We start from the raw sequence: 22,793 nt of genomic DNA on the forward strand, positions 1-22,793 counted from the left end.
GTATAGATGCTTATGTGACTGCTCTACGCACCTTGATTGCAAAATGCAAGTTCAATGGTACCGTTCATGAATACATCCGTGACCAAGTAATGATGCACACGTGTGATGTACGTGTCAGGGAGAGACTATGGATTGAAAAAGACCCACCCATAGAAAAAGTCATAGAGATTGCCCGTGCAATCGAAGAATCTAGGAAGAGCGTGAGGGAAATGGCTGATAAAGGGGAAGCTGTACATGCCGTGATCCCCCGTAAGACTGTTGAGCCCAAAGTGAGGAACAAGGATGGCAGAGCAGGACCCTCATCGAAGGAACAGTGCAGGTGATGTGGTTGGCGAGGTCATGCAGCGGGTGCTAAGGAATGTCCTGCTACCAATGTGGACTGCAGAAAATGCAAAGCCAGGGGACATTACGCCCGCATGTGCAGGGGCGTTGTCTCAACAAAAGAGTACTTGAAAATGGTATACGTGAATGATGAGGATGATGATGATGTGACAATAGTGGGATACATGGGTTGTTCTCACAGGGGTGAAGGAGGTGTGTCTGAAGGGACATTGCTGAGTGTGGGGAGCTGCAAGAAGAGAGCTTGGGCGACACTCATTGTCGATGGCGTTCCATTAGAGATGATGGTGGACACAGGTTCTCCGTACACTATGATATCCCCTGAACTATATGAGTCCAAGTTCCACAAGAAAGTGTCTCAACTCTCCCCTTCTGATATAAACTCGTGTGTGCCTATGGGCGAGTGCCCATCCAAGTTTTAGGGTTTGAATGGGTTCACATAGAGTTTGAAGGCAGAATGACTAGGGGTAAGTTGTATGTGGCCCACAAAGGTGACCCTGTACTGGGTTGGGACGAACAAGCTGCCCTGGAGCTGCAAATTAGACCGTTGAAACCTGTCCCTGTGATGAGTGTATGTGAAGGGAATGACTGTGCCATGTTGCCTGTGGGAATCACAGCAGAAGTTTTGCATAGCACGTTTCCCTCGGTTTTTACTTCAAAGTTGGGCAAATTGAAGGGTTTTGCACACAAGATAGTTCTCAAGAAAGGCTCCGTGCCTGTTGTACACAAAGTCAGAAGGGTTCCGATCATGGCTCGTGATGCTTTAAAGGAAGAGTTGCACAAACTCAAGGAGTCTGGGGTCATAGAGGAAGTAGAGTGTTCAGAATGGTTGGCCCCGGTAGTATTGGCACGCAAGGGTGATGGAGGAATGAGGATGTGCGTAGATCTCAGAGATCTAAACTCAAGTATTTGGGTTGACAGACACCCCCTGCCCAACATCAATGAGATGCTTTCACGGGTGTCGGGGGCTTCCTGTTTTTCTACTTTTGATCTTTCCTCTGCATATCATCAGATAGATCTGCATGTGGAATCTTGCCCGCTTACATCCTTTGTCACCCCTTTTGGCGCCTTCCGTTTTTGTAGGATGCCCTTCGGCTTGGCCTCCGCAGCTGCGGTGTTCCAGAGGACAATGCAGAAACTTTTGGGGGCATTCAGGGTATAGAATGTTTCCAGGATGACATTTTAGTATGGGGTAAGTCACGAGCTGAACATGATGTGAGGGTTCTTGAGGTGATGTGTGTCTTGAGGGATTGTGGTCTCACCCTCAAACTTAGCAAGTGCAAGGTGGGCGTTTCCAGTGTGACATATTTGGGACATTCGTTAGATACCCAAGGTATTCATCCCAGGGCAGAGTTGGTAAAAGCGTTGAAGGATGCACCGGCCCCAGTAAACAAAGATCAGTTGAGATCCTTCATGGGTCTCGCAGAGTACTACAGCAGATTTGTCCCGTCGTATGCCGACAAGACTGTTGGTATGAGGTCCTTGCTGAAGAAGGGTGTGCATTTTGCGTGGTCAGACCAGTGCCAAACGGAATTTCTCAGGTTGAAGGAGGAGATTGAGCAAGCCCCATCCTTGGGTTCCTTTTTACCGGCCAGGAAAACATATCTCACTGTGGATGTGAGTGAGTATGGCATAGGTGCTGTCTTGGAGCAGAGGGTGGAGGGCGAGCTTCGGCCCATCGCCTTTGCATCCAGAGTGCTCAGAGAGGGCCTCTAAATATTTTAGGACCTTCCTGTGGGGAATTAAATGCACCTTGCGCACTGACCACAAACCTTTGGTGCATGTTTTGACAACCAAGGGCTTGTCCCATGCATCTTCAAGGATTATGAGGTGGATGGCTGATATGGCGGAGTTCAATTTCAAGGTTGAATATGTCCCGGGAGCGAGGAACGCGGTAGCAGATTGCCTGTCGCGGTTTCCGAGGTCTGATTATGTTGATTTAGTCCAGGATGTAGTGGGGGATGATTGCACCTTAGTTGCGAGTGTGGTGCTGGCTGTGTCGGAGTTGGAATGGAGTGCAGAATGTTTTGCTGATCCTGAACTGATGGAAATAAAGACTGCGCTCAGCAGTGGGGTTGTTGGTACTGCGTTGTCCAAATTGTATTGTCACGTATGGGAGGAATTGTCTGTAGGTCCATGGGGTGTGGCCAGGGGCCTGAGGTAAGTTCCTACTTGTTCCCTTAGGGGGAAGCTCATTGATTTGGCCCACGAGGGGCATGTAGGAAGGTCCATGACCAAGAGGAGGCTCAGAGAAGAATATTGGTGGCCCCGAATGGACGCTGATGTGGAGGATGTAGTGAAGGATTGTGCGGCCTGCTCCATTAGTGACAAGAGCAAAGTTCCAACTCCCCAACCCATTTATCCTGTGGAGGTGCCCCATGAAGTGTGGTCCAAGGTGACGCTTGACATAATGGGCCCCATAGATTCATTGGGAGGGGGTCTAAGATTTATTGTGGTCTTGGTGGATTACACGTCCCGATGGGTTGAAGCCACAGCTTTGGCTACTGTTACTGCCCAGAAAGTGGTGGAGTTCCTCTCTGCGGTGGTCGACAGGGAAGGCGTGCCTGCGGGGCTGGTGACCGATAATGGCGCCCAGTTTGTGTTGGAGTACATGCAAAAGTTTTTGCATGATCTTGGCATACGTCATCATAGGGTTGCATTGTATAACCCACAGGCTAATGGTCTGGTAGAACGCATTAATCATTTTGTCAAGGGTGCTGTTCAGTTGGCCCTTGCCAATGATCCTCCCTGGGGTAGAGTGGTATCAGAGTCACTGAAAGCATACAGGCTTGCTCCTTCCGTTTACACTGGTCATTCTCCCTTCGAGTTGATGCGAGGGAGGAAACCTGGCTCCAAATTGAGAGTTCCTGCCCTGGGTGGTGGGGTTCAATCACAAATGGATATGCAAGAAGTCTTAGATCGAGTACGGTGCAGGCAGTAGCGGTTTCTGCAGGAACAACTGACCCGCAGGAAGCCCTTGCCGGTCAAGGTGGGTGATTGGGTCCAGATTAAGAATCCCAGGTTTGCAGCGAAGGGACTTAGCAAGTATATGAAACCACATTTAGTTGTCAAGTGTGGTTGTGGTTACGTCAAGCTTGAAGATGGCTCCAGATGTAGTCTCAGGCGTGTGGTTGTGGTGGACAAGGTCAAAAAGGATTCTGCTGGTGGTGCGTGGGGGGAGCCTGATTGCGCTGCAGGTGATGCTGGGGCGATGGTTGAGTGTCCCTTGCCATGCCCTTCTACATATGGGGAGGCTGCTGATAAGGTGCCTCCTATGCTGGCCCCTTCTCACAATTGTGAGAATGCTCCTGTTCCGGTGTGTGAACGTGATGAGGAGGCGTCCTCCCTTACTGGGCCGTATGTCTCTGTCCAGGGTCATTCTCATCCTGTCAGGGTGAGGAAGGTTCCTTCTAAGTACAATGATTATGTTTTGGGTGCCAAAGTTCGTTAGCACTTTTCTAGTTCATAGGTTTTCCCTCCGTTGAGCTACATGAAGGTCCTTATTCTGGTCCTTATCTTTCTTTCCCTCCTCTAGCTGCATTCTGGCTCTCATTATGTGTTGTGTTGAATGGGTGTGTTGGCTGTTCTGTGTGTTGCGGTAGCGTGTTTAGCTGTGTGTGTGAAGTTGCTTTGCCGTCAGTTGTGGGTAAAGGGGGAGAAGTGTTGTAAAGTGTCTTTTTGCTCTTGAGTGGAATTCTACCTTGTAGAATTCCACTCTTTCTCTGATGTCATGTTTACTTCTGTTCAGAGGGGAGATTCCATGAGGAGTCGTTAGAAGCTGTAGTGAAGAGGTGCTGTGTAGGCTGAGTACTGCTGGCTCAGGCTGGTTACCAATAAAGGATCTTCACTCACCTGCAGTGTATGCCTCCTTATTACAAAGTTCAGAGGTGGAGATGAACCAAAAAGTAGCAAAGAGAGGGAGTCACACCCTGAGATAAGGTGGTTTGATAGGAGGTTTAGTGGAGTAATGAGCATGTAGCTGAGTGTCAATGGGGTAGAAAGGAGAATAAGAGGAGAGGATAGGAGAGGAGTTGAAAAAGAGGTTCCTATGGGCATGTGACATTTACGACTCGTCAAGGAGGTAGATAAGCGGTATATAAGGATGTGGTGATGGGGTTTAAAGAGAAGATGCAAAAACAGAGAGGTCGCAAGTTGAAGCAATCTCAGCCTTTAGAGCAGCGCTGGTAGCCAGATTCCTGGTGTAAGATGCCATTAGACTGCTCGCTCTTGCCAATTGCCAAGGTCTAACATGCAGGTGGGTATAGGGCCCAAGACCCAAGTGAGGGAGTCTGTCAACAGATGAGGATGCAAAACCACAGAGCAATGAGCTCTAAGAACAGCTGGAGCTTCTATTCTACTTGTGGACAGGGCCAGGGTTTGCCTGTCCCCAATTTCACAGAGGAGCTTAGGAGGGTCTCATCACCTACCTTCCGTAGAGGACTAATCCCTACCATCTTTAACATCTCAATACTCCTCTTCTATTCTTGACCCTTCTGGATAACATGTTCCATGCTTTATCCTCCTCCCGCCATAGGCATCACCCCTATTGATCGGTGTCTCACCACTACCCCCTGCCTTGGGCTAAGCATGCCCTCTTGTTTCTTCCTTCTCTTTCTATCTACAACCTTGCTAGCCTCCTCCTGCATCCACCCTCCTCCAGTTAACTTCCACCAACCACCTCCTGCTGACTTCTGACTTCCTCAGATGACATCCACCAGCCACCTACTAATGACTTCCAACCTCTTTTTGTGGTCTTCCTCCTAACACCTCCTGATGTTTCCTCCTCCCACCCCCCTTTTTGTCTCGCTCCAACCACCTTCTGATGTCTCCTTTGTAAGGGAGGCATGGTGTAACAAGTATGACACTGACACAACAGGTACCATTTGTAAAACCTTTATTAAAGTTTCAATGGGGTTGGAGAAACTCCTATTTTGCCCTATAGCTAAGATGGGAGTAGGCTCGACCATCAAATAATAAATAAAACAGTCCTAGTTGAGTCCATCAAATCAAAATGGCCTATAATAACAAAACCCTAATGCCTGCCCTATATCTTGTACAAAAAATGTGAAAAGGAGAATATTTATGCAAAGGAAAGTCAGAGTTCAAATATAAAGAATAAATGTGGCTGAGTCAGACAGACAGGCTAACACAAAGACAGTTCAGGACATGGATCGAGGCCCGCCTGGCCTTCCACGTTAAAGTCTTACTTTCCAATTTCCAAAACACAGTTCACCAAAATGTTCACGTCCGCCCCCCTCTTTCGGGTCAGACCTCTTAAAGCAAAAGTTGACTAAGTCTCCCACATTTGAGCTTGGACCTTTAAAAGCAAAAGTTCATGTTGGTCTCCCTCAGTCGGGCTCAGACCTTTCACAGCAAAAGTTTACGTTGGTCTCCCGCAATTGGGCTCAGACCACTCAAAGCAAAACAAAACACTTGCAGGGGTTCCTTTTCCCAAGCTTAATTCAGCTCCTTTAGGGGCTCCCTCCCCTAACTTATTACACCTTCGGTCTCCCTCAGTCGGGCTCAGACCGTTTCTTGATATCGAAGACTTTCGAATGTGCGTGACTTTTTTCTACAGACCTCCGCAGGACCACTTTGACTTTCCAGCTTTCAACTCACACTCCTATGTTATTTACTGCAGTGGTTCCTGGTTTCGGTAGTACACTGTATTATGCACCAAAGTTCAACATTCTCCTTTTTACTTTCTAAGGGTCAATTTCAATCACCTCGCTTTTACAGTTCATTCACTTTATCGCTACAACCTTTTGTTATTTCACTGAGACTTTCGAGTGGGCTACTTCCTTTCGCCGGGCCACTCCGTTATTCAGTATCACTGATTTAACAGCTATCGTTACTTCAAGGGTCAATCGCAGGTCTACCTTTCTACGCGTCTCATCCACACACGTGCAGCCTTCAATTGTGCGATGTAATGTTGCCACTTCAATCTTTCTTTAGCACACACCGGTCTCTCACGTCACTTGCCAACTCACCGGCTGTGTGCGTTTATTTCTTGTCTTTACTGTCTTCCAGTTTACGAGTCAAGGTTAGTACCATAGGCTTGGCCTCGCCTCCCCAACTCTGATATCACTGGCGTCCTTGAAACACAATGCAGCCTTCTTGTTTCGTATTGGGCCTTTTCCACGTGTCTTTTGTGGCCTTTTAGAGGCTAAGACCCCCTGCCGGGAACTCCTGGGGATCTCCACCCGCGGCTCTCATCTCTCGGTCCGTTGCTCTGCTCCAGTAGGTTCGCCATGGCCCCGGAAGTTCTGCTCTTACTCATGTTCCACCTTGCTCAGAATGTGTCTCTATGCTCTGCCTTTTATCCGTGTGAGGAGAGCTAATTGGTATCAGATGTATGCACTTAGAATGAAGTGCCTGACTTTGCATGACCCAATAAGCGGGACATGTCCAATGCGATGTGTAAGTGATAGCATTAATACTCTCAGTCGCCCTCTTACTACCCACTTGTAACCTCTCTGATGCCCAGTTTTTGTGTGGAAAGGGGGGTGTTGTGACATGGGAGAATCCTATGAAATAGGAGGGATCACGGGTATGGGAAAGGAATAAATACCACGTCTTGCCACCAGCTGCCTCACCCCCACTCAATGAAGACCCCTCACCCAGGTGATCCTCCCGCACTGGTCCACCCCCAGGACCTGGATCCAAAAGCGATGGCCATGTTCTCCAAACACACACACCTCCCTTTCCTAGAAAGTACCTTTTATATTTCACTGGGTCCTCCCCCTGTACCAGTCTTAGGACCAGCACATGTGCATCCTATTTGATGCTGAAGTGTGAGTGGGTGCTGATCAACTGTTTTCTCCCCATAGGTGCAGTATTTGTGTGCTCACATAATCCAAGTGGGGCGGGCCACTGCTTTTTAAAAGCCATTCCACCATCTAGGATTTCACGTGTATGCAGTTCTATGCATGCATGGGCAACAAAAAATAGTAGTGGAGGCGCAAATGCCATTGGACCACCAGTAAGCATTTTTAATGTTTCAAGACTAATGATAGTTAGAGATGCAATTGGGGCCCACATGATATTGGGACCGGCATGGAGAGAGTGTGCAATTAAGGTTTCAGGATCTATGGATGTCACAATTATTGTTTAATTGGTGATCGGCATTCCTAAAGTAATACTTTCGCTTGCTTGACAATAATAAAAGACTAAAAACTTAACATTTGATTGTAAATCTTTTTTCACTGTTAAAACATTCTTGGTATACACAACATTACATACATTTGGCAGATTCCCCCTCAGGATAATCTTTATCATACACAAACACATATGCCCCTAACTGTAATGGAAACAACATAGCTATAAGTCCCAGCATGCAATGTCCTGGTGGCCATTCAACTACGACTGGGTGAATGTGATCCTAAAGATTTAGGAAATCAAGGGGATAATGCAAATAAATCCTTCTATGTGCTCCAAAGGGATCAGGCACACTGAAGAGTCTATATGTAATGGTATTTGAGAACAAGCATAGGGAGAAAAAACAGAGTGGGTAGAAGGAACGTTGGTAATGCTAGAGGGGACACAGAGGTAAAAGGAGAGTTTGAGTGACCTGAGGGGTGTGGAAGGAAAGTTAGTAAGACCAGTGGAAGAGACAGAGATATGCAGAAAATGTTTGAAACCAGAGGGGAAGAAAAGGCGGGTTGAGAAGGAAGAACCTGGACAGAAGGTGGAATTTGCTGGTAAACGAGAGTAACAAGAGGAGGACTTTGTGAATAGAGTGGATAATGAAGGTAGGGCATATCAAGAGGAGGAGGTTATGAGAAGAGAGGATCTGACAGAAGACGTTGGAAAGAGAAAAATAGTAGACGAATAGAATTTCTGTAAAGAGGAGCAGAAGCAGAGAGAGAAGTTTGGATAGAAGGATCCATGATGGGAGGAGGTTGGTCAGATAGAGCAGGTAGCTTCTGATTGGCCCAAGACAGTTGATGGAGGCGGAAGGGGAAAAGGGGAAAAGGGAAGACCTCAGCCTGGGACCTGCTAGGTGTGGGGACCATCCCCCATGGCCCTGCCAGAAGCCAGAAGTCTACCTCCCTGTCAAGCCTACGATACAGGAGCTGAAATTGGAAGTTGGACTGCTGGTGATGTTCTGGCAATAGTTGTCTGTTGCAGTAGAGGAACCGCAAAGTCTGTGCATCTGCGTGGGCCTGGATGGGGATATTAAAAGGGTGAGGGAAACACGAAAACTCTGAAGCAAGACTTTTAATCATGTTGTATTTTGTGACACCGTTTTGATAGTGTTTAAGAACCCTAGGAGAACCCTGACATGTGTTACAGACTTTCACTCTCTTTCTCTCTAGAGAGCGAGACTGTCCGCCGTAGAGAGCAGCCACGAGAAGGGAGACCCCGTGACTTCAATTTTCTTTATATCCCTGCTCTTTGTCATTTGGCCCACCTTATGTGTAATCAAGCTTAAGTTCCTAGTCTTGGCTGGTGCTTCACTCATCATGTTATGTGACCGTCCCGAACATAAAAACAAACAGTTTGACACACAAGCAGAGTTCCAAAAAACATTTAGTGCACTGAAACTAAAATTACCACGGACCAAAATTACAATTTGAATAGCAGGAGCTAAAAGTAGCTTCTACGTATTGTGAGGGGTCAGTAATGCGAGGCGGACAACGATTTGCGGATTTATGAAAGTATGCCATTGTATTCTTAAAATAATAATCAAAAATGCCTCACTGCCCCTATTCTCCTGAGTTATTCCCTGTACAACGTAAGCTAAGGGAATACACTCGAACACAGGAATACTGGCCCTCACACTAAGCAACAAACATACAAAGAAAATGTATGGTACTACAACATGACATAAATACCATTCACAGTTCCTAAATTACCTTCTAATGTCCTGGGTAATTTCCCTTCCCCAGGATTCAAAGTCACTTTTGCAAATGTTCAACCAAAGCAAGAAAAGGTCCTGAAGTCGTTCTTGAGGTTTCAAAGTCAGAGTAAAGGTTCATTAAATAAAGTTCCACTGGCAATTAATCTCTTGTCCTGGTTGAAATATCAATTTTTCACTTCTAGCTAAAATAGCACAAATGGTAATACTGTTCAAGATGCTTTATCACCTCTTTAGGAAGATTTGCCACAGTTCAAAAGAAAATGCAACATTCACAATGTCAGCAATGTGCAGCAATATACAGTTCATGGTCAACAGGAAGGGCTTCTTGAGTTACAAGTTTTAGCATTCACAATGGTAAATTTGTCAGGATGACTATTTAGTGTTGCTGCTGCCACTTCAACAACCACACTTCTACTTCTTTTACCGTGAGAACAGTTACCTCTTGTCTCACAGTACTCCACCTTGTTTAGTCTACTGCATTGTTGCATCCACTGACCTTTATATATACACTGGCAAAAAACCTTGTTAAAGGAACGTTATGGTTAAGTTGCACTAGCAAAAACCTATGCAATTCAATGGACAACCGTTGTTATAGGGACGCTATGGTTACAGGTAAAGCCGAAAACCTCCCAAAATTCGCAAGTTATGGTAAACTAAGCAACCATAACTTACGCCACCAGTGTGCACTGCAAGGACTAACACCCAGGACATCAAAGATGCCATCACAAATCTCATTCATGATGAGTTCTGGTTGCTTAGCTTACCATAACTTGCGAATTATGTTTTTTTTCTTCCGGTTTTACCTGTAACCATAACGTCCGTCTAACAACGGTTGTCCATTGAATTGCATAGGTTTTTGCTAGTGCAACTTAACCATAACGTTCCTTTAACAAGGTTTTTTGCCAGTGAATTTCATTGGTTTTTAGCAGGGTATGCTAAGTTTGTAAAGAAGAACTCTCCAACACAGTGAAACTGCTGGCAGCATGGTAACGCAGACAGCAGTCGCAAACTATGCGTCTAGTTGCGCACATTGGTTGGCATGCAACCTGCTCAGGCAGGCACCTGCTCTCTTACATAGTGGTGCCAATCACCAAACGCAAAATATGGGAGTAGTTTCTTACCTGTAACTCCATTTCTCCAGTGTTGATATCTTTCATTGATTCACATGCTGTGAATTTTCCCTGTAGTCAGGCAGGGAACCTCTGTCACTTTACCCTAGCGTTTTCCTATGGAAAACTTCGACACTTTAGTGTCCTATCAACGTCCTTTATGGGTGCTTTAGTCCCCACCAATAGGACGTAGGGTATAAATAGCCCCGCCCCCGTGGCTTCTCTTCAGATTTTAATCTCTAAAGTAGAGAGAACACGAACCAGGTTTGCCTGCAGGGGCGGCCGGAGGGTGCATGTGAATCCATGAAAGATACCAATGTTGGAGAAATGGAGTTGCAGGTAAGAGACTACTCCCTTCTCCAGCATTGGATCTTTCATGTATTCACATGCTGTGAATAGATTACATACTAATACCAGCATGCATGGTGGAGTGTAAAGGCAAACCAATACAGAAACAGAATCACATACAATAAACCCATCAAGTGACAAAGTTAAAAAATGAACATCCCGAAGCTGCGGGGCTTACCTTATTGGAACAGGCGTTGCAGGACCGCACGTCCCACCTGCACATCATCACCATGCTGCTGCCCCAGACAGTAATGCCGGGTAAAGGTATGCGCCACCGCCCAGTAGGCTGCCTGGCAAATGTCCACCAGCGGAATCCCAGACCATAATGCTGCCGATGAAGCTGTTGACCTCGTCGAGTGCGCCTTCGGAGTCCTTACCAAAGGCTTCCCAGTTTTAGTGTGGCATAACAAGATAGTAGAGGACACCCAACGAGAAAGTCCTTGTTTGGAGATAGCCTGTCCCTTGTTGGGCGGCCCATAAGCCACAAACAGCTGTTTTGATTTTCTGAAATCATGAGTTCGATTCAAATAAAACTTTAACGCCCTCTTAACGTCCAGAGAATGCAGAGCCCGTTCTGTAGGCGTGAATGCTGAAGCAAAAAACGAGGGCAAAACAATAGAAGAGAGTTTGTGAAATGCCGTTGGCACTTTGGGGATAAAGTGCGGGTTGGTGGCCAAAATAACCTTGTCCTTCAGGAATCGCAAGTATGGCGGGTCAACGATCAACACCTGCAACTCCGATATCCTTCTGGCTGTAGTAATTGGCACCAGAAAAGCCACCTTCCATGACAGAAAGGAGTCGTCGACATTGGCTCAAAAGGCGGTCTCATCAGACACGAAAGTACCAGCGCTAACTTCTTGACTGGAGGAAAAGTTCGAAACAACCCCTTCAAGAAATGCTTTACTAGCTGATCACTAAACAGAGGAGCCGCATGATGCCTCCGAGTGAATCTAGATATTGCAGCCAAATGTACTTTAATGGAGGATAACGCCAGGCCCCTTTCCGCCAACTGCAACAGGTATGGGAGAACCTGTTTTGGGGAAATGTTAAAGGGTCAACCCCTGGTTGGGCCTTACACCACACACAAAACCGCTTCCATTTACATACATATGAGACATTCGTGGATGGTGCTCTTGCCGCCTCCAAAATACAGCGACAGTCACGGGAAAGCCCTAGCAGGCCAAACTCTGAGTAGGCTGAGAGACCCCGGATTGTGATGCCACACAGTGCCCCCATCCTGAGGCAGAAGATCCGGCATCTCGCCCAACCGAATCAGCTCCACCACCGACAAGTGAAGGAGATCGGAGACCCACGGCTGCCTGGGACAGAACGGAACCACCAGAATCACACAGCATTGGTATCTCCGAATCCACTGGAGGGTCCGCCGGATGAGCGGAAACGGGGGAAATGCATACACGAACCGGCCCGTCCATGGGAACGAGAAAGCATCCCACAGAGACTCGGGGTGAGCCCACCGGCTGGCCAACTCCCAGCACTGTTTGTTTTCCACAGTCGCAAAAAGATCCAATGGGGGATGACCCCACTTCCGGGTGACCACGGAAACCTGCTGCTCCTTCAGCTGCCACTCGTGCAGCTGGCCGACGTCCCTGCTGAGCGCGTCTGCCTGCACGTTTAACACTCCCGGCAGATAAGCCACAATGTCGATATCATGAAGCAGAGCCCAATGCCAAAGGTCCTGCGCTTCCTCCGACAGGACCATGGAATGAGTGCCCCTTGTTTCCTGAGATAAAACATTGTGGTGGTATTGTCTTTCAACACCCTCACCACTGAACCGCGTATACGTGGCAGAAACAACTTGAGGGCCAAGTGTACTGCTCTCAATTCGAGCACACTGATGTGGAACCGAGATTCCTCCCGAGACCACTGGCCTTGAACCTGCGACTCGCCGAGATGCACCCCCCATCCCGTCTGAGAGGCATCTGCCACAATCGTAAATTGGAACTCTGGCTCCAGCAACGGCATGCCCCGAACCAGATTGGCCGAGCACTTCCACCAGCGAAGAGCATCCACCAGAGTGCAGTTGATCACCAACTTGTCAGACCAAGATCCGCGACTCAGTGCCTACTGGTCCGCGAGGAACTCTTGCACCGGTGTCATGAAGAGACGACAGTTTGACAGCAGCGGAATACATGACGCCATGGCCCCCAGCAGCAACATGTAGGTCCGGACTGACACCCTTGTGCCTATCTTCCACTCGGCTGCCCTTTGCAGAAGCTTTGAGAAATGTTGCAACTGGCGCCAAACACTTTGTGAACGTCATGGGGGACGACTTCAAACCAAACAGGAGAACCCAAAACTGGTAATGTTCCTCTCCTATGACAAACCGCAGAAAACTGCGGTGCCGTCGACGCATGGGAATGTGAAAGTATGCGTCCTGCAAATCCAACAATGCCAGAAATTCGTCTGACTGGACCGACCGGATGACCTCTTGAAGAGTGAGCATCTTGAACTTCAGGCGTTGCAGCGTCTTGTTCAACGCCCGAAGATCCAGAATGGGCCGCCACTTGCCGTTGGGCTTCTTCACCACAAAGTAGTGGGAATAAACCCCTTAGCCTCTCTCTGCCACCGGCACTGGTTCTATAGCCCCTTTCTCCAGCATAAGAACCACCTCCATGCGCAGGATTTGAAGATGAGGTTGCAAGCCATACACCGGCGGAATGGGAACCGGGGGACACTTGAACTCCAACGAGTGGCATAGATGCACCGTGTCCAACACCCAACGATCCAATGTTATTTTTCTCCACTCGTCCACGTGCATAGCCACCCTGCCCCCCAGTAGATTGTCCAGAAGGAAGTCATTGTTGTGGTTTAGCTTGCCTCCCTTTAGAGGTGGAGGACTGCGAACCCCTTTTCCGCTGAGCCTGAAAGTCCCGATTCTTCTGCACCGACTGCGCCGACCTTCGATACCCCTGGGAGGAATAACATGATCGACCGTAACCCCGGCCCCTGGTGGAAGCAAACAGGGCATTACCTGAGGCACCCCGGAACGGGCAAAAGGAGCGAAAAGAGCGCCCACTCTGTAAAGCACCTAAGGACTTAGCAGTCTATGTGTCCTCCTTCATTCCTTTGAAGGCTTCATCGATTTTTTTCCCCAAACAAATGTTCCCCCTCACAGGGCATGTCGATAACTTTGTAATGGACCTCCGGGTGAAAGTCAGTGCATTTTAGCCAGGCTTGGCGACAAAGCACTACCACATTGTTAATTTGCTTAAAACCGGACTCCGCCAGGTCTACGGCAATATTTATGCTGTGGTTCGAAGCCTCTTCACCCTCGCGCACCAACAGCATGGAGTCCTTGCAGTGCTGCTCCGGCAGATGTTCCAAAATAGGCGCCAGCCTATGCCACATTTCATGATCATAGCCTGCCATGATTACTAAGGAATTCGCTACTTGCACCGTCGTCACCCCAACAGTCAAAACCTTCTTCCCGAAGGCATCCTGCCTCCTCGCCTCACTGTCCGGAGGAGTAACACACTTGTGCTGACTTTCGGCCTTACGGCTGGCTGCCGCCGACACCACTGACTCAGGATTGGGCTGAGACACTAAGCACTTCAAGGTAGACTCCGGGGCCCTGAACTTTTTCTCAAGCCGACCTTTGACAGCTGGCTCCGAAAACGGATTTCGCAATGTGCGCAGGCCCTCCTGCCACACATGGTCAAGAATAGGCACAGAGAAGACAGCTTTCATTCTCTTACCCATGTGATCAAACAGGAAGCAATCGTTCCGCTCTTTCTCAGGTGCCAAACCAAACTCCACACAGGCCTTACGCATCATGCCGTGGAACGCCCCAGTATCATCAGGGTGGGCGGAGGCTGTGCCGGACTCCGAGGCTGTTCCACCTCTCCGTCCATATCCCACGCGTCGTCCCTCGTCGGCAAAGATGAACCACTAGACAAAGCGTCCCGCGGAACACTGTCAGTCTCCGACTCTGGCAGTTCGCCCTCCTCAAGATACGACCATGGACGGTTTTCCCTCACCGGCAACGGTACAGGCAACCCTGCCGGAGGAGATTTTCGTGGAGGCACACCAGAAACTTCCATCACCGGCCCCACCGGTGTCACATTCAGAGGAGGTAACCTCGCATCCAGCTGGCCCAACAACGATTGCAGCATGGACAGAACCTGGAGCGACAACATAGACTGCGGGTTAACCAGGGGATAACTGGCCGGACCAGCTCCCACTCCACCCGAAGTCGAAGGCCCAACACTTTGTAGTCCTAAAGCCGATGGGCCCAGCACAGGCTCCTGGTCGTCGTCCACCTCCGAAGACACTGAAAAAGCAGCCGCATCTTGATGCAGAATGTTGTCAGGCAGAAGCGAGTCGAAGTCGGAAGACTCCCACGCCCCACTTGTCGGCAAAAATACTTCAGTGTCCATTCCCGTGGACGAGAACAGCATTGGTCCCTTGTCAAACACTGTCGTCACCGGAGCCGACGACACCACCATCGATGACGGAACTGTAGCTTGGAGAGCAACCGTCGACGACAGGTCCACAGTCAACGAGGTCATCACCGGTACCACCACCTGCGGCGTAGTCTTCACTGGAGACCCAGCCTGCTTGCCAGCGCTGGACCAGTGTTTAGATGACTCCCTGCTGGAGGATTGTCACGCTCCACGGAACACCGCTCGTGGTCTAGGAGAACTCTCCCGGTATATGCCACTGAAGAATATAGACTTTCTTCCAAAGAGCACCGCCTGCAAGGTATTAAAACCTGTCAGGTTGAGGGCTCAGGCAAAAAGGCGAGACATCACAGCAGAGCTATAAGGGAGAAAAAACAAGGCAACTGTTACACACTGTTGTTAGCAGGATGCCTAACTCCCACCCCTGGACTTCCATGTCTTACCTGTGGATGTCTTCAGAAAGGTAAGGTACCTACTTGTGTTAGAACACAAGTTGAATTCCCAGGAAGGGGTAAGTGGGTTCTGGAAGAGCCGCTGGAGTTCTGGATAAGGCAAGGTAAGTTTGGAGGTAAGTCCAAAAAGAGTCAGAAAAGAGTCTTGATCAAGGGTGCACCATAGAGAAGACCCTGACCCGAACGGAACGAGGGCACGGCTAAGGGGAAAAAAGGCACCAAAGATACAGCAAAGCGTCCTTGTTTCCCGACGATGCGTTGAGAATTCAGCAAAGCGTTCTTACTTTTCCATGGAACACAGAGTCAGCAGAGCGTCCTTTATTCCAGAAGGGGCAATGAAGCACAAGCAAAATATCCAAGGCGGGGTTACCAATGAAACAACGGAACAAAAAGGAAATGTTGCCATGCGTTCAAAGTGAATAGCGGGAATTCCGGTGTCCAGAGGATGTTTGGGGAACTGAGAAATTACAGAGCAGGCGTGGAGAACAAAGTTATCAAATGCTGTAGGAGGAGCGGGACTAGGCAACCAGACATAAACAAACGGCACGCGAGATTGCACAACAGTAGCAGTTCGGAGTCAAATACCAAGTAGGCGGTGAGTTGAGGTACCAAGACGTAATCCAGTAATCAGGGTCAATAAGAAAGAGCGTAGGTCAGTAACACCAGGGAAAACGATCAGGTAGGCAAAACAGAGCAGGAAAACAAGCGCTGCTACCGCGAAAGACGGTTTAGGAGCAGCGAAGTAAGGGGGCGTGGCCTGAGTAGGAAGCCTTTCCAGATCGAGGCTTGGGACGTTCGTAGGCGGGGCTGCATGGATCAATGTCCTGCAAGGGCGGCTGGATCTGGTAGTTCTTTGCAGGTGCAGGCACTATTGGGTCAGGCACCAAGGTAAATGCCAAGTTAGGGTATTATTCCAGCGCTGCATGGTCCGGACCTTGACAAGGTGACCTGCGATGGTCTCCGGAAGACGAGCGCTTCGATGATAATTCCTTCGACTTGGACAAGCCATTCTCCTGCGCCGTCGACTTCTCGGGCCTACTACCAGACCCCCGGGAATGGTCCGACCGGCCATGCTTAGACAAAGACGTACCCTTCGACAGCTGCCTACTTGAAGATCGACTGCTCTTCCCCACCTCCGACTCTGGCAGCGCAGGACAAAGTTTCTTAGCCGGAGGCTCAGCCGAAAGCCGCACGGCGATGTTCCGCAGACTGCACAGGCCGCTCCGAGGACAGGCTCCAGACTGACCCCACCTCTGAAGCCAGGTATGTGCCCTCATTGAGCCAACAGACCAGCTACCGATTGCGGTCCCTAAGAGTCTTCTGCGAGAACCCTGACAAATCTCGCAAGTGTCTGCCGAGTGATGGGGGTAAAGGCAGTAGAGGCAATCCATATGGCCGTCACCTTCATACACCTGCTTCAGCCCACAAGTAGCACAGAGAAGAGACTTCTTCGGAGCCCCAGAAGCCATCTCAATACTCGAGTAACGAAACGCACGTGCAAAAACACAAAGAACATGAGGTAATCTCAACAGTTTGGAGACGGTTGAAATCTGAAGGGATGCCGCGGAGCGGAGCTATTTATACCCTTCGTCCTATTGGTGGGGAATAAAGCACCCAAAAAGGATGTTGATAGGACACTAAAGTGTCAAAGTTTTCCATAGGAAAATGCTAAGTTAAAGTGACCGAGGTTCCCAGCCTGACTACGGGGAATATTCACAGCATGTGAATCTATGAAAGATCCTATGCTGGAGAATTATAAAAACAGCAGCATGGCAAAAAATGGCAAGACAAAATGGAGTAGGTGTTGAAAATGTATACTTACAAAGCAAACAGGAGAAAGACATTGGGAGGACACCATAAAGGAATACATCAACAACAGAATTAACGTCTCCCTTAACCAATCGTACCGCATTGCTACTGTACATGGGAACAAAAAAGTAAGGGGCAGAGTAACAACTGGCAAGAGTTTACAGCGAAACGTCGGTACAATGTAGTAAAGAAGCAGAACAGTCTGTAATGATTGCACAGGTGTTGCAGTATGCAATAGTACATATGTGTAATGTGTGTTTATGGAAACACAGCAATGGCAAGGCCCTTCGAGTTGCAGGAAAAAAATGTCCCTCATAACAGAATGACTTTGTACAATAACCCCATTGGTACGCACTGTAGTGTGAATCGTATATTATGTACTATATATTCCTACATGTACAGCAAGCACATTCTGGTTTCTGTAAAAAAAACATATTGGAAAGGAAAGCAAAGGAAAGGAAGGCAGTAGAATCTGCAATCCTTGCACAACACCATTTGCGCATAGCAAAGGAAAGAAATTGTGCAAATAGCAAAAAAAAGAGGCTGTGAGGCAAAGGGTAAAGAAATGGGGAACAATTGTGCCCTCGTAACTGAAAAGTGAACACGTGAAATCAACTAACCCTTTCGCAATCTGCTCAATTAGGGGCCAACATATATGGTGCTTACTCTGAAACCACTTAAAATAGAAAGCATGTCTTCAGCAATGTTTTGCATATCACATATTATATTCATGAAGCAATACAAAAATAGTTAAGAGCAATAGTTTGCCTTCATAAGTTTAGCACTGTATTTTAATTTCATATAAGCATTTAGTGCAATCTGTGAGGTTACTACATGACAAATCTGTTGTTCATATACAGATATAGTAGCTGGTTTATTAACTTATTGTAATATTAAACCTTAAGATAATTTGCATTCAAACATATGTTTTGGACGAAATGAAATGGCTGTGGCACACCTGCACGTATACTCCTTCCACACGTCGCAGACCGCCATCCCCTCAAAATTCGTGTTATGGGAGACGTGAGGGTGACACAGCAATCTCTTCCTTCCCTAACAACCAAGTTCTGGAAATCCGCATTTCCACACAGTAAGTATCGAATTCTGCTACCCCATCCCTGATGGGTTCTAGGAATGTGCCAAAGTGAACATTAATAATGATAGTGTTGCTAAATGTTTGGGTGATATACTTATTTTCCTGAAATTACGCTCAGCCTCAGCAGCACGCAGTCCTCCTTGGAATGCTTGCAAATAAGCAAAACATAAGTGTCCCACGGAATACCCACAATCACAATTGACGCATCCGTACGACGTCAACAGGCTCCGAATGGCTGCATGTTGTCCACCACCTGGCAATGCGTGTGGGAACGGACGTTTGTGCGTACTGCAAGTGCAGGCATGTGTATATGTGCCTATTTGTCCTGGTAACATCAGCACTCTGCAGCATATGCCAAGAATCGGTAATGTGGTAGGGGCATGCACCCACGTCCTACAGATAAGTATGCAAATATAAGCATCCGAGCTGGTTCACCCTATAAGTAGACAGCATCTTCCCCAAATGGGCAGCGCATGTGTTGTGCACTATTAGTGTGTTGGAAATTGGCAACAGTGTGCATAGTGCACCCAGTCACATGCACACAATGCAGTGCACCCAAAACGCGTGCAGCGGACAGACGTCCAAAATCATACATGCCAAATTTCTGTGCCCAAAAATGTGTAGGGATGTGAACGTTTCAACAATCATACCTACCATTTTGATGACATAACGGGAAATGATGCCACATCAACTTCACGCAACGAAATGACAGTTCATATCATCACAGGAAATTATTTCACATTAACTGGCACCTTTTGACATCACAGGAAATTACCTCAGTTGGCATATGGCCTTCAAGAAATCACAGAAGCGGAGTGCCTGGTGGGCTCCATCCCATATCCTCTGACCCATCATGATAAAGAGAAGTACCAAATGAGTGACTTGTACATAGTGTCACCAGTTTGTTCCTTAGCACAACTCATTTTCCTCTTGAAACGTATCAATAACAACAATGTAATTCAGCATTCACTTTGGATTTTTAGAACTCGATCAAACCTAGTGAACAATGTATAAGATGAAGACACATGTACTAGGTCTATACAAATTAACCATTTTAATAGGTCTTGGTAAAACAAACGACATGGCAGTAAGTAAACACGAGCAAGTAAAGAAAGTGATAATAGTGTACCCAGTAGGTAAATGCAGTAACTTTTTAAATAGCAAAGAGTAGCTCGACATCAAACAGATCTTGTTTTGTAGAGGCCTAACAAAGGCTACAGTTTTTAACAAAAAACAAGTGTACTTGGTGTTACAAACTGTAATGTTACATTAAAATAAGTAAGCATCACAGAAAAGGAGTCAAAATTTGAGCAAACATACAATACAGGGTTCCAAAATCAGTTGAGCTGCGAGCAATGTACATGCTACTTGTAGCAGAGAAGAGCCTGCACAGCTTACCAGTCAACAGTTAGCAGGAGCTACATTTCACGTCCACAGCAACTACTGCCAAACAAGCACAAGTATGTCAATAGGGGACAATCTGTAATTAAACAGTATGACACATCAACATCCAAATCATTCCAGAAAACAGTCCTTAGTTATTGAAGTGTGGATCTTCAGGAGGTGCAAAGTACTCTTAGGTTGATTTATCGTACATATGATTTCCCAGCTCCTTTTATAATTCCACCAGACAAGTTATCAATGCTTGTTGTACTAGTTGAATGGAATGGGTTTCATAATGCAATGTGTCTTTGATGGAGAGGAAGAAGGAGAGACTTCTTTCCTTGGTGGCCGTGAGCAGGAGTGTCTTTGCTAGGACAGTTTATACTGTAAATTGTAATTTCTGTTGCACAGTGATTGTAATTTTGGGTGTTCGGATTGGCCAAAGGATTGGTTTGTGTGTAAGGTCTTTGTAAAATGGCATCACTGTAACCAAGAGCCAAGTATCCCTATGTAAATAACAAATATATGAAACTAAGACAATATCATGGAACAGCACCTCAAAGCCCTTGGGCTGGTAGTGCGCTTTGGAAATCCTAATGATTAAATAAAAAAATAAAGAAAACATAATATATCACTCAGCTTCCTACACATGCAATGTGATCTTACAAGGAATAGATACAGTAGTGGGGGTTTGTGCAAGGTGCATAAAGGCTCAAAGAACACACCACTGACTTTCATACACAGTCACTCAGAACTCACAAGGTACACATACACTGGTGGGGTCTGTGCAAAGTGCATTAGTGACTTTCATAAGATATCAGTCAGTTCTCTATACATTCAGTCATACCGCACACAGTACACAAACACTGTAGGGGGCCTCTGAATATTCTTCAGCAGTATGTCACAAATGCATGTCAAATGCCTGGGTAGGCTTGTGTGCAAGAGTGTCTCTTGAAACCATTTCTAGAACAAATTGGTTGTATTTCACTTTCCGCAATAGTGGAATGTCTCAAAGTGGTGTCCTACAGTGGGTCTGCAACTACCACCAACTATTTCACTCTGGCTGAATACTCACAGTAGTGGAGAAAATTATGAACATCCCTTCCTGTCACCCACACCCGCAACAGGAACAGTCGCCAATGTCCCAATGACATAGGTAGCTTGCAGAAAAAGGGAATGTACGCATGTGCGCTTACCCATGGATGGCGACGGCCTTCGCCAAATGAATGCTGAAACATGACTTCTTCCCTTTGCAGTGTCTTCTTTGCAGCACAGCGACATTGCGTACTCTATTCGTCTCCCCTTTACACAATTCCAATTTGATTACTGACCTAGATTTACATAACGCTTATTGACTCTGTTGTACTCGGTTTTGAAATGTTCTTTGCAAATTCGATGTACTTTTCTCAGTTCACCAATTTCTTGTGTTCTTATTTAAAAGTAATTAAAAAAATGTAAACTCAAAAAACGTCCACAAATAACATTCAAGAGCTCTCCATGTCACAGTGTTTCTTGTTTACAACAGCCCTCTGCGTACACACCGCGAACACAAACGTAGTTTCTCATTCCCTGTGCCTGTACAGTCCCATTTCCATAGCCGCCATCCGCAAAGTCGTCGGATGTGCCTTTCCAGCTGCGTAACGACACCATTGCCAACTTGACCAGGCGACCACACTGAGGGTGCGCGTGCATACTCAGTTCGGGAACAAGAGCCGGACTCTCCAACAGCGGCAAAGCATATGGCTGAGAAATGTACGCAGTATTTTTTGAAAAGGGCAGGCTTACAAACACATCGCTATGTTCCATTGCACATGCATGCATGTTTCCGAACAATATACGGCTGCTTTCCGCATGAAAAATCTCCACAACAATCCGCCCAAGAGGCACACCATTGAAGTGCTGTGTAATGTGTTTGTGTCTTTTCTGAACAGCAGAGTGCGTCTCATAGGTGTGCCCTGCAAGTAATGGAGCACCACATCTGCTCACCTACAGTGCGTCTGCAACTAGTGCCACCCATGTGACTGTGCCTAGGTATGCACAGTAGTTGAGAAAATGATGCACAGGCCTTGGTGACACCCAGCAGCGATAGTCCCCAATGGCGCAATGTCATTGGTAAGTTCCAGAAAAAGGGAGTATACGCATGTGCGCGTACCCAAGTGTCATGATCTCTGCTTCCAAAAGGTCAGGGTTTTCCCAACTCCCTTGGAAGCAGATCCATAACCCAGGTTCCGAGTGCCAACCAGTCCCAATTGGGACCTTTTGGACCCAGTCCTGGCGCCAGTGGCACCAGGCTCATAAATATGCCCAGTCCCAGCGCTGGAAGCGCCGGGCTCATAATGCTTGGGTGGACTTACCTGCAGCAGACCATGCTGCTTACTTGCCTGCCAGTTGAGCCTCTGATCCTCTTCTGTTTGGAACTACTTTTCCTGTTGGGTGGGGCAGGAGCCACTCCCTAGATTCAGAACACTGGAACTCTTCTGGAAAGCAGGAACTCTTTTCTTACCTAGGCGTGGCTGTGGAAGGAGACACCTAAGCACTACAGGAGGCTATTTAAACCACACCCGATGGATGAATCTTGCTTTGCGTTATTCTGCATCCTCTGCAGCAGAACGCTCATCGTGTCTTCTGCATCTGATCCTGGGCCTAAGGAAAAAGGCTTACCATCCTGAATCCAGTCTTCAGCAACACCTATAAAGACAAGAAAGAACAGGTTAGCATTACGGTCTTCAGTGACAGCTCTTCACTTACCTTGTCCATCGGCTGTCACCAACGCCTCGCGCTGCATTCCGGCATCTGAAAGACAAAGGCTTACCTACTCTTCGTGCGCTCCGGAGGTCTTCACACTGCATTCCGGCATCTGAAAGACAAAAGCTTACCAACTCTTCGCACGCTCCGGAGGCCTTCGGCGCTGCATCCCGCATCTGAAAGACAAAACAAGGTGCGTTTAAAGACATTGGGGAACTTTAATACTCA

General features: G+C 47.4%; 1 protein-coding gene across 2 annotated transcripts in view; it reads right to left on the reverse strand.

The window, feature by feature from the left end:
• BEST3 (bestrophin 3) overlaps positions 1–22,793 on the reverse strand; it is a 469,126-nt gene that overhangs the window by 160,509 nt on the left and 285,824 nt on the right. The gene's annotated exons all lie outside the window — the stretch shown is intronic.

The sequence above is a fragment of the Ambystoma mexicanum genome, chromosome 12 (genome assembly GCF_040938575.1).
Source record: "Ambystoma mexicanum isolate Mex_15411 chromosome 12, UKY_AmexF1_1, whole genome shotgun sequence".
Taxonomy (NCBI): domain Eukaryota; kingdom Metazoa; phylum Chordata; class Amphibia; order Caudata; family Ambystomatidae; genus Ambystoma; species Ambystoma mexicanum.